Source organism: Sceloporus occidentalis, unplaced genomic scaffold, assembly GCF_023333645.1.
Source record: "Sceloporus occidentalis isolate IW3139 unplaced genomic scaffold, rSceOcc1.0.p SCAF_14, whole genome shotgun sequence".
NCBI classification, from domain to species: domain Eukaryota; kingdom Metazoa; phylum Chordata; class Lepidosauria; order Squamata; family Phrynosomatidae; genus Sceloporus; species Sceloporus occidentalis.
The window spans coordinates 14826968-14837312 of record NW_028316994.1 but is presented as its reverse complement, the minus strand read 5'-3'; the positions used below and the strand labels follow the sequence as shown (position 1 = coordinate 14837312).

General features: G+C 40.5%; 1 long non-coding RNA gene across 1 annotated transcript; it reads left to right on the top strand.

Moving 5' to 3' along the window:
* The first annotated feature begins 844 nt into the window (after positions 1–844).
* LOC149304185 (uncharacterized) lies at positions 845–6460 on the top strand. The gene is made up of 3 exons (XR_016271944.1): positions 845–937; positions 5232–5376; positions 6386–6460. It is a non-coding gene; the product is annotated as an uncharacterized LOC149304185 (long non-coding RNA).
* Positions 6461–10345: the final 3885 nt, after the last annotated feature.

Genomic DNA, 10345 nt, shown 5'->3' with positions numbered 1-10345 from the left:
ATAAATACAATGTCTGAAAATTATTACATTTAGTCCTTGAAACTTGCACATGCTGCATCATCAAATGTATCTTGAAGGTATTTCTGAAAGTAAGCCCAATATTTAATCAATTTACTATTTACTATTTGATGGAAGCTTTCCCTTTGTATACTGATAATGACAAATAAGGCTATGCTTCTGAATATTAAATGCATTAAAGTACTTAAATAATCCAACAATTAAATAAATAAGCAATCCAGAGTGAGTTTTGGGATGTTATTAGATCTATTTTGGACACATTTTGTTCTGGCACAACTTCCTGCAACATTGAGCTGTAAGTTAATGTAATGTTTGAGGTTCCTCTCCTTTTGGATTGTTCTGGCTTCTATGGTTCCTCTCTGTTTCACTGCAATCCTGATATAGATTGGGGCAAATGTCCCCAGCAAAAGGAAATTACTGCAAGCTATTTTTGTTGCAATGCAAAGTTTCAGGAGGTGGTGCACTATTGACCAGGGAACTCAGCCCCATTAGCTTTACCATACATAAAATCCAAGTGGAGTAGAAAACTGCTAGAAGGATTGTTGAGATGGAGCCACAAAGCTACTTGCATTTTTGGATTCTGTTTTGGTCTGTGGGTATATAGTGAGGTGGGCTGGTGTGATTCCCCCAAAGTTCTTGACTTCTAGGACTCATTACTATTGGTTATGCTGCCTAGGGCTTGTGGGAATTGTAGTCCAACAATAGCTGAAGACCACACAATTCCCACCCCTGTATTGCCAAAGGTCACCAGGCAGCAACTTGGTTCAGAACCTTGGCTAGTTCTTTCAAAGTTTGAACTCTGAGTAGATTCACTAACTAACTGACATTCGAGCCACTCTCCTTTCCACTCACCCAGTCATCACAACAACCCTGTGAAGCAGGTGAGAACGAGTCAGAGTGACTAAACCAAAGTTATCTGGTAAGTGCAGTGGCAGAGTATTATTTTTATTTATTTATTTATTTCATTTATATCCTGCCTTTCTCCTTGCAGGGAACCAAGGCGGCTCATAGATAAAACCTTTAAAATTCAAACAAACAATATATATATATATATATATATATATATATATATATATATATAAACATACATACACACAACATAAAATACACACAATATAAAACATAATATAAAATCACATAAAATATTGCTGTTGTTAGCTGCCCTTGAGCTGGTTCCAACTCATGGCAACCCTGTAGATGAGACATTTCCAATCATCCCTCTCCTCCATTGCCTTGCCCAGATACTGAAATCCTTTGCCTGTAAACCCCCTGATTGAGTCTATTCATCTAGTTTGTGGTCTTCCTCTCTTTCTTCTCCCTTCTACCTTTCCTAGCATTATTGGTTTTTCCAGTGATCCATGCCTTCTCATGATGTGGCCAAAGTACAACAGTCTCAACTTGATCATATTTGCTTCCAAGGAGAGCCCTGGTCTGGTCTGTTCAAGAACCCATTTGTTTGTCTTCTTGGCTGTCCATGGGATCCTAAATACTCTTCTCCAGCACCACATTTCAAAGGAGTTGATCTTCTTTCTGTCTGCTTCCTTCACTTTCCAGCCCTTGCATCCGTACATGGTACTTAGGAACACAATGGCCTGAACGATTCTGACTTTAGTGCTCAGTTGTATGTCTTTGCTCTTCAGTATCTTTTCCAGTTTTTTCATAGCTGCCCTTCCCATTCCTAAGTCATTTTCTTATTTCTTGACTGCAGTCTCCATTCTTGTCAAGGTTTGATCCTAGTGATGGGAATTCTTTCCCTATTTCAATTTCCTTGTTGTCTAGATTGGATTTGTGTATTTCTTCTGTCATCATTATTTTTGTTTTTTTTATGTTCAGCATCAGACCTGCCTTTGCACTTCCATCTTTGGCCTTCCTTATTAACTGTTGAAAAACAGACTAAAAACCAACCTGCTTCATAAAACTACCCTGCTATGTGTTATATACAGAAAGCCTGCTGGCATAAAAACATTTTTGTCTTGCTGGTGAAAGGCCAGCAGGGAGAGGGCCTGCCTAGCCTCCCAAGGAAAAGCCTTCTAGAGGGTGGGAGCAGCCACCAAGAAGGCCCTGTCTTGTGTCCTCATAGGGCGACCCTGTGAGCTTGGCAGGACTGAGAGAAAGCCTTCTCCTGCAGATCCTAGGGCTCTTGCAGGTTCATATGGGGAGATACAGGGGTTGCCTAACTCTACAGCAATGGTTCTCAACCTTCCTAATGCTGCGACCCTTTAATATAGTTCTTTATGTTGTGGTGACTCCCAGCCATAAAATTATTTTCATAGCTACATGCAAATATGTGTTTTCCGATGGTCTTAGGTGAGCCCTGTGAAAGGGTCGTTCGACCCCCAAAGGGGTCCTGACCCACAGGTTGGGAACCACTGCTCTACAGGCTAATACGGCTATATTTTTGAATTCTATTTAGGACCCTATCGCATGGGGTTAAAAGCCTAGTTTACCTTTCCCAAATTCAGTCCTAATTCGGGAGGCAGCCAGGTGTTATCACAAAGGAATTGCCGCCAAATGGTCACCTCGGTCCATCCCAGATGCAGCCCAGGCCCTGTAAGCTGCTTTGGCAGCCATTTTTAGAAGTTGGAAGGCAGCAATTCCTTTGCAATAACACCTGGCTGCCTTCCGAATTAGGACTGAATTCGGGAAAGGTAAGCCAGGCTTTTAACCCCATGTGATAGTGTTCTTCGTTTGAGTTGAGGATGATGCAGTTCTCAACATAACCACCCGATGGCAGCAGATGATTAGAAACACAAAATCCCTCAAGTTCCTACAGTGCAGCAATTCTTCCTATTTTGCATGATAGATGGGAAAGGAGGCAATAAAAGCGTATAGACATCTTGTGTGCTCAGCATGTCCACAGGAGGGCATCAGAGGATCAAGGAAAAAGTGTGGCTCTTTCAGGTTGGAATAGGATCAGGTGATTTGCAGAGAAAGGAATGAAGAGAATGTAATGTAGTACTGTCTGAAGGTGCACAGGTTGCATCTTAGGACACTCTGTTTAGATAGAGGTGGGAAATGTAACAGAATTAGGATTTTAATTGGATATTTAGATCTTGAGCCACTGAGATGAGCTGGGAGTTACTCAGAAATCCCAATGAGTTCACTGGGGACATTTACCTTCTCTAGGTAAATCTGTAGATGATTATAGCCTGAAACATTCTAAGAGGTCACTGAAATGAATGCATTTCTTTATGACCATCTTATTTTTTCCAATGAAATATTTCTTTGCTAACTGTGTGGTGTGTCACTAGAGGAGTGTGGGATATGTGGACTGCACTAGGTGACATCATAAGGGGTTAGATATGGACGGCCTGTAACCCAGCACAGATTTGCTGCAGATTCCCCATGCGATGATCTCCTTGGAGTGTGGCAGAGTCTCCTTCTTTGGTGGTTTCCAAACAGAGTCTGGATGTCCATCTGTTGGGAGTGCTGTGATTGTGTCTTCCTGAATGGCAGGGGGTTGGACTGGATGGCCCTTGGGGTCTCTTCCAACTCTATGATTCTATGATCAAAAAGAGAATGGGCCACAAGATGTGCAGAAATATTGGTTTACAATGGCACGAGGCATTATGTCCTTATGATTTTTGTCTCCAGGTGGTATGTATACTACAAACTTCTGTCACTTCATGTTCAGATCCTTCTGTAGAATCCCAGGGCTTGTGTTTGAGGAATGGTGTTGAACCTTGTCTCTTAGAAGCTCCCAGCCCCTTTGAGATTCCTGGGATTTTCTGACCACAAAGGATGGCTGGTAATGGTGTTTGAGTCTGTTTTTCGTGGTGATGGGGGAGTATGTCCTCAGGGAGAGAATCACAACAGTTGCATTTACCTGGGGTCAACCAAATCCTTTCCAGATGTATTTTAATCAGAACAAACTCTTGGCTAGCTTTTAACTTTTACACAAAGACAGCAAAAATAAAGGAGAATCCTTTCTGCATTATAAAAAGAACATACTGGAATCTCAAAAAAAGAAAGCCCCTTGGTTATCCTCTGCCCTCCCTCCGTCCCTCAAAGCTCTCCCTACCTCTATTCACAGTGGACCAAGGCTCTGGTTTGTATATGGGAGCCTCAACCCCATCCCCCTCTAAACCCCTTGAAACCCCGACTTTGATGGGAAAGACTGACAACCAAAGCTTTGCCAGCAGGGTAGATAACTGAGAAATGTGTAATGTGTGCAACATTTCCAGAAGAGATGAAGCAGCACCAACAAGAAAGAAGTCATGGAAAGAACCACTCAGGTTCAAGTAGGAAGGGAAAAGAAGGATGTCAAAAGAGGAGGGAAGGGAGGTGGACTTACCTGGGCTATCATGGAAAGACGTCCATAAGGAGACAAAACATTGCAGACTGGATAGTGGGATATAATGTGAATGCTTTGTGGAGCTCTGGATGTGTTTATATCCAAAGTTCTAGAAGACCTTTGGTAAGACATAAGGTATGTGTCAGCTAATTCTTATAACCTTATCAAGATAATCCGGGAAGAATCTGGTTCATTAAAATCATAGGGTGCTCCCAGAAACTCAGGGGTAATTTCAGTACATAAGCCATCATGTTCAGTTAACAAAATGCCTTCCAACTTGGTATGTTGCATTTAAGATTTTCTGTACTGATGGCTTGCATCTGTCGAAGGACACATAATTAAAAGATGCATTGATTCAGCCAGGGGTGGATAATATTTTCTTTCTGGATATTATTGAACCTCAACTCCCAAATTTTATTTTGGAGTATTTCAGGTTTCAGAATTCTGGATAAGGGATATTTATTTATTTATTTCATTTTTATGCTGCGTTTCTCCTGAAAAGAGACCCACAGTGGCTCACAAAATAAAAAGGATAGGCAATCTGTACATACAACCATACTTCAAGTTAACAAAGCTTCTGACTGTGAATCTCCTTTTTAAAATCCTTTAATCCATACCATTTCCCATCTTCCCATCATTCTCTGTATAACTAATTTTTAAAATAGTTTTTTATAGCACTGTGAGGATGGAGAAAGAGGCTTGGGAAACATAGGCTTTTGGAGTTGGGTTGCAGCAGCATGTCTGCTTTAAATAATACAAAAGAAAAGAAAAGAAAAGAAAAGAAAAGAAAAGAAAAGAAAAGAAAAGAAAAGAAAAGAAAGGCACTGTTAAAGAATGCAATTCTGCTCTGTAAAGAGCCATGTAAATTTATGGTGCTATACAAACAAAACGATAATAATAATATCTTTCCTTCCTGTAGCTATGTGTGACAACAGACAAGGTGAAGAGCAGTTGGATCCAGAATCCCATTCTGAGCATGTTTGCACAGGAAAATAGAGAGAAAGGGGGGAGCTGATAAACCTTCCTCACCAACTACCTCTAGCAAGTTAAAAAGCTATAAATCTGTAAGTTTAGCCAGCAAAATGGAAATCATAAGAAAAGTGAAGGCTGGGGAAAGAAAAAGTCATCCCGGGCTGCATTATTCAAGTGAAGGTTTAAAATGTTTTTGTTTATTCAAGCCAGGCTTACTTGATTGGGTTGTTTTATTTCAAGGGTGCATATTGTTAGTTTTGAACAAAAGGTTTGCTGAAACATGCTGAACTGTTCTTTTTTTGGTGGTGATTTCGGAACTTATTCCGACATATCACCAGCCTTGATGGCTTTAGAAAGGCTATCAAGACGGATCTCTTCCGACAGGCCTTCCTTGAATAGCTCACTCAGATACTCGCTGATACGGACCCCTTATCCAAGATGCCCATCTTCCTGTCTCCGTTTGTTTTAATGATTTAAATTGTGTTTACTGTTATGTGGGAATTATTACATGTAGGCGAGATATCGGAGAGGCGAGATATAAATATATTATTATTATTATTATTATTATTATTTCTGTGTTATTTCCACCTCTGTTGTTCTTACCCTGTTTTTCCCACTTCTGGTACCAACTTTTTGATTAAAGAGGTACTGTACAGGAACACATCTACTTTGTAACCTGGTACCAAGTCCTTGAATTTCTAGTTGTTTTAATTCGTTACTGTTATTTTCTTGTTATTATTCCAGTTATATGTTGTTCTTTAATTAGTTGGTACTCCTTGTCTGTTTTGAAGGTTTCCTGTTTTTAAGCTATATTTTCAATGACACATTTTCTATAAACATATATAAAGCTTAATAATAATAATAATAATATTGTAGGAACACCTGGTCAGTGTTTTCGTGGCAATTAATTTAATTACTCACTTGTGTCAGCAGAAGCCTGCCTGAGATTTTCCAGAATCAGCCTCTTTTGGACTATCTTGGGGATGTTGTACTGGCCAGCTGATAAGTGCTCCTAGTTCCACCCAAAGCCTTCCAGAACACTATATAAATAGACAGAGTGTGCCACAGAGGACTCACATTCAATCTCCCCATCTATTCCAGAATGCTTTGCCTCCTTATGGGACTCCTTGCCCTTGGGGCCAGCTTGCCAGGGACTTCTTCTCGGGATGTTCCAGGTGAGTCCACCTCTCTTCTCTTCCTTTTTCACTCCTTTCTTTCCCTCTCCTGTCTGAACCTCAGTGGTCCTCTTCACAACTGCTTTCTTTTTAATGCTGCTTAATCTATCCTCCTGGAGATTTTTTTTTTACACATTACAGATTTCACAATTATCTCACCTTCTGACTGCAGCCCATCTTTGCTATCAAAGGCCTTTCAAGGTATATAGGTTGAGGGTCCCCCATACTTGTGTTACTGCTGGAGCTTTATTTCATTGTAAATATGTGTTGGAGGGAGTGTTTGGAATAGGGAAGGGCAGAAGAAAATCATAGAGGGTTTTTTTTTTGGGGGGGATTATGCACATACTTTGCATAATGTAGAAAATATTAAATTTAATTTGTATGCCACCTTTCTCCCAGGAGGGACCCAAGAGGGCTCACAGATTAAATAAAAACATTTTAAAAATCTCAATAAAATTCAAAACAATTAAAATAATCTACATAGCCTCTGAGAAGGCTCTCTCTCGAATCCTTAGCAGGAGAGCCTGTGATCTTGGTGGGACCAAGGGAAAGTCTTCTCCTGAAGGTCTTAGGGCTCTGGTTGGTTTGTATGGGGAGATGCGATCTCTCAAATAGTCTGGATCTAAGCTGTGTAGGGCTTTGAATTGTGCCCAGAAATGAACCAGTAGCCAGTGAAGATGTTTCAACAAGGGAGTTATATGCTCCTTACAACTGGCCCCGGTGAGCATTCTAGTTGTGGTGTTTTGCACCCACTGCAGATACTGAACAGTTTCCAAAGGCATCCCCATGTAGAGTGCATTACAGTAGTCCAAGAGGGATGTAATCGAGGCATGTGTCACCATATCGAGGCAAGGTATAAGGTGTTGGTTATTACCTTTAGAGCCCTACATGGCTTGGGTCCAGACTACTTGCAGGAACACCTTCTTCTATACAATCCACCCCGCACTCTTAGGTCCTCTGGGAAGAACCTATTACAACCAAAAAAGACCAGACTCTCTACGGTGACCCAGAGGGCCTTCTTGCCGGCCGCTCCCAGGCTCTGGAACGACCTGCTGGATGAGATCCACCATATTATCAGAAGCCTTCAAAAAGGCCATTAAGATGGATCTCTTCCGGCAGGCCTTTCCAGACTAGCCTTGTCCAGTTTCCCTCCCTTTGCTAGTTGTCTCTGCTTTTCTTCCCTGAGATAATATACCTCACTCCCCCCCCAAATAGGAACTGTATTGAAATTCATCTTTATTTTAACCCAGTTTGTATTAGGAATCTCTTGTAACTTCTCTCACTGTTTAATCCTTTTTAACGGGTCTTTTTTTTTTTGTGCTCAATTGTTATATGACTGGCAGGAGGGTAGGGAAATGGCATTTTTAAATCTGGATTGCAATTTTTAACTGTCTTGTGTTTTCAATATCTGCTGTAATCTATCTTGATTCCCATCGAGAAAAGCGCAATAGAAATAAATTATTATTATTATTATTATTATTATTATTATTATTATTATTATCTGACATCTCAAGAAATGGCACAGCTGGTGTACTAGTTTCAATTGTGCAAATGCACTCCTGGCCACTGCTGAAACCTGGGCATCCCGGCTCAGAGTTGGGTCCAGAAAAATGCCCACACTGTGAGGCTGAGATTTCAGGGGGAATGTAACTCCATCTAACACAGGCAAAGTCCCTATTCCAGTGATGGCAAACATTTTAGAGACTGAGTGCCCAAACTGCAACCCCAAAACCCACTTATTTATCGCAGAGTGCCACGTCCCTCTGACTTTCTAGTAACAAACTCTGGCAAATTCTGTGCTGAGGTGATGGCATGTGTGGCCACTTGTGGCACTTGTGGCACTCGTGCCATAGGTTCGCCACCATGATCTGCCTTATGACTGACCAGGACTAGGAAAGAAAACAAAATAGTGGCTAGCTTGCAAGAAAACACTAAGCTATAGTTGCAGGGTGGGGGAAGTAAAGATCCAGGTTAGTAGTAATTAAATTAGTATTTACATAAATATTATCAAGCTAAACTGATGTAGCTAAAATACAGTTCAGTTGTCTGAAATCAGATAAATTTAAACTCTTTAACTTTTTAAATTAAGTATACGTTCAGGTCCTTTTCGTTGCTGTACTTCCTTCCATAGTTTTCAGGCCTAGAAAAGAGGACAGAACAGAATGAAACAGATCCACCCAGAAGCAAAAAAAGAAAGTGAAACCTTTTTTCTTCTCTTGTGAACTTGCATTGGCATTTGGCAAGTTCAGTTTGTAACCAAGGGCTTGCTTGTCCTCACTTAGTGTGCAGAAATTGGAATAATCTGATGCTGTACATAGTTTTAAGAAGTGATTTGGAGAATATATGAATACCTTGTCCGAAGTATTTTATTCATCAAGCTGAAATAAAACATTCCATAATCATTTTTTTCTCCTTTTTCTGTTTTTTCATTTTTTTCGGGGGGAAATTTGAATAACTTTTGTCTCTTCTCTCTTTCTTCTTTTTCAAAAGGCCAAAGCAACACCCCCCAGGTTTACGTCTACCCTCCTCACCCAGATCAGATGCGTCTTGACCTAGAAGACTTGACCCTCACCTGCCTGATTGAAGGTTTGGACCCAGACCTATTTGAAGGTGTCAGCTGGCTGCAAAATAGCAAAGCCATGTCCGAAGGCAATTATGTCAACACTCCAGTCGTGAAGGACAGTAATGGAGAAACACACTTCATGTACAGCAAGTTGAACATCAAAACAACTGACTGGCTTGCAAGAGAAGAATTCACCTGCATGGTTGTTAGTAGGAATGTCATCCAGGACAGTGTGAAGAAATCCCAGGAAGAAAAGTAAAGGCAAGCCTTATCCCAGATTGTCCCTCCCTTAACCTTCCTCCAGATTCTACTCTACCTTGTCAAATCAAGCCTTTCTGCAGATGTGTATTTGGGCTCTGGGTGAATAAAAAAGGGAAATAACTGGCAGATATGCTACCTTGTGGCCTTTTCTTGGTGATCTGTGTTAGAATGAAGAGGGAGTACATAGATCTATAGAACCTTAGAGCTGGAAGGTACTACAAGGACCATCTAATCCAACCCCCTGCCATGTGGTAATAAACAACTAGAGCACCCCAGAAAGATGTTCCTCCAGTCTCTAAGGTCCAAAACACACTGCAGAAATAATCCAGTTTGAAACCCTGGCTCCATGTTAGGGAATCCTGGGAGTTGTAGTTTACAGCTCTTCTGTGTATTGCTTCCATTGTTTTTTTAAATTTCACCTTGTTGTGTATTATATTTTTGTGCCGATTGAAGAGCATACCCATTCTTGGTTTAAATGTCCCTTTAATTTCCCTGATCTTACAGAATAGGTCTCTTGTTCTTTCTATTTTGTTGTCAGTTTCTATTTGTCTGCATTGATTATAGTAATTCTCTTTATCCTTGTGCACTAACTGTTGAACAGTTGCAGGCTAGGTTCTTGTTCTGTTCCTTTCTCCTTTTTCTTTTGCTTCTCTTCTTTCCTTTATAGTTTGGAGCATTTTGTCTGTCATCCATTGTTTCTTCTCTTTCTTTTTTGCCACAGTTAGTGTCATCTTGCATTCCTTTTTTGTTGTGTCCCTGGCCTTTGTCCATAGTTCTTCAAGTTCCCGGTCTATTAGTGCAAATCTATTTTTCAGTTTCTCTATCAATTCTGCTGGGATGTTGTTCAGCATGATGATCGATTTTGTCTTCTGCTTCAGCTTTATTCTTATTTTTGATATTAGTAGTTCACGGTCTGGGTGCCACAGTTTGCATCTGGTCTTGTTTTTGTGTGTGAATTTTGTTTTTTGTTTTGCTTCTCCATCTTCTGTTTCCAGTTATGTAGTCCATCTGATTTTTATATTGGCCATCTGGTGATGTCCATGTACACATTCTTTTTTCTTG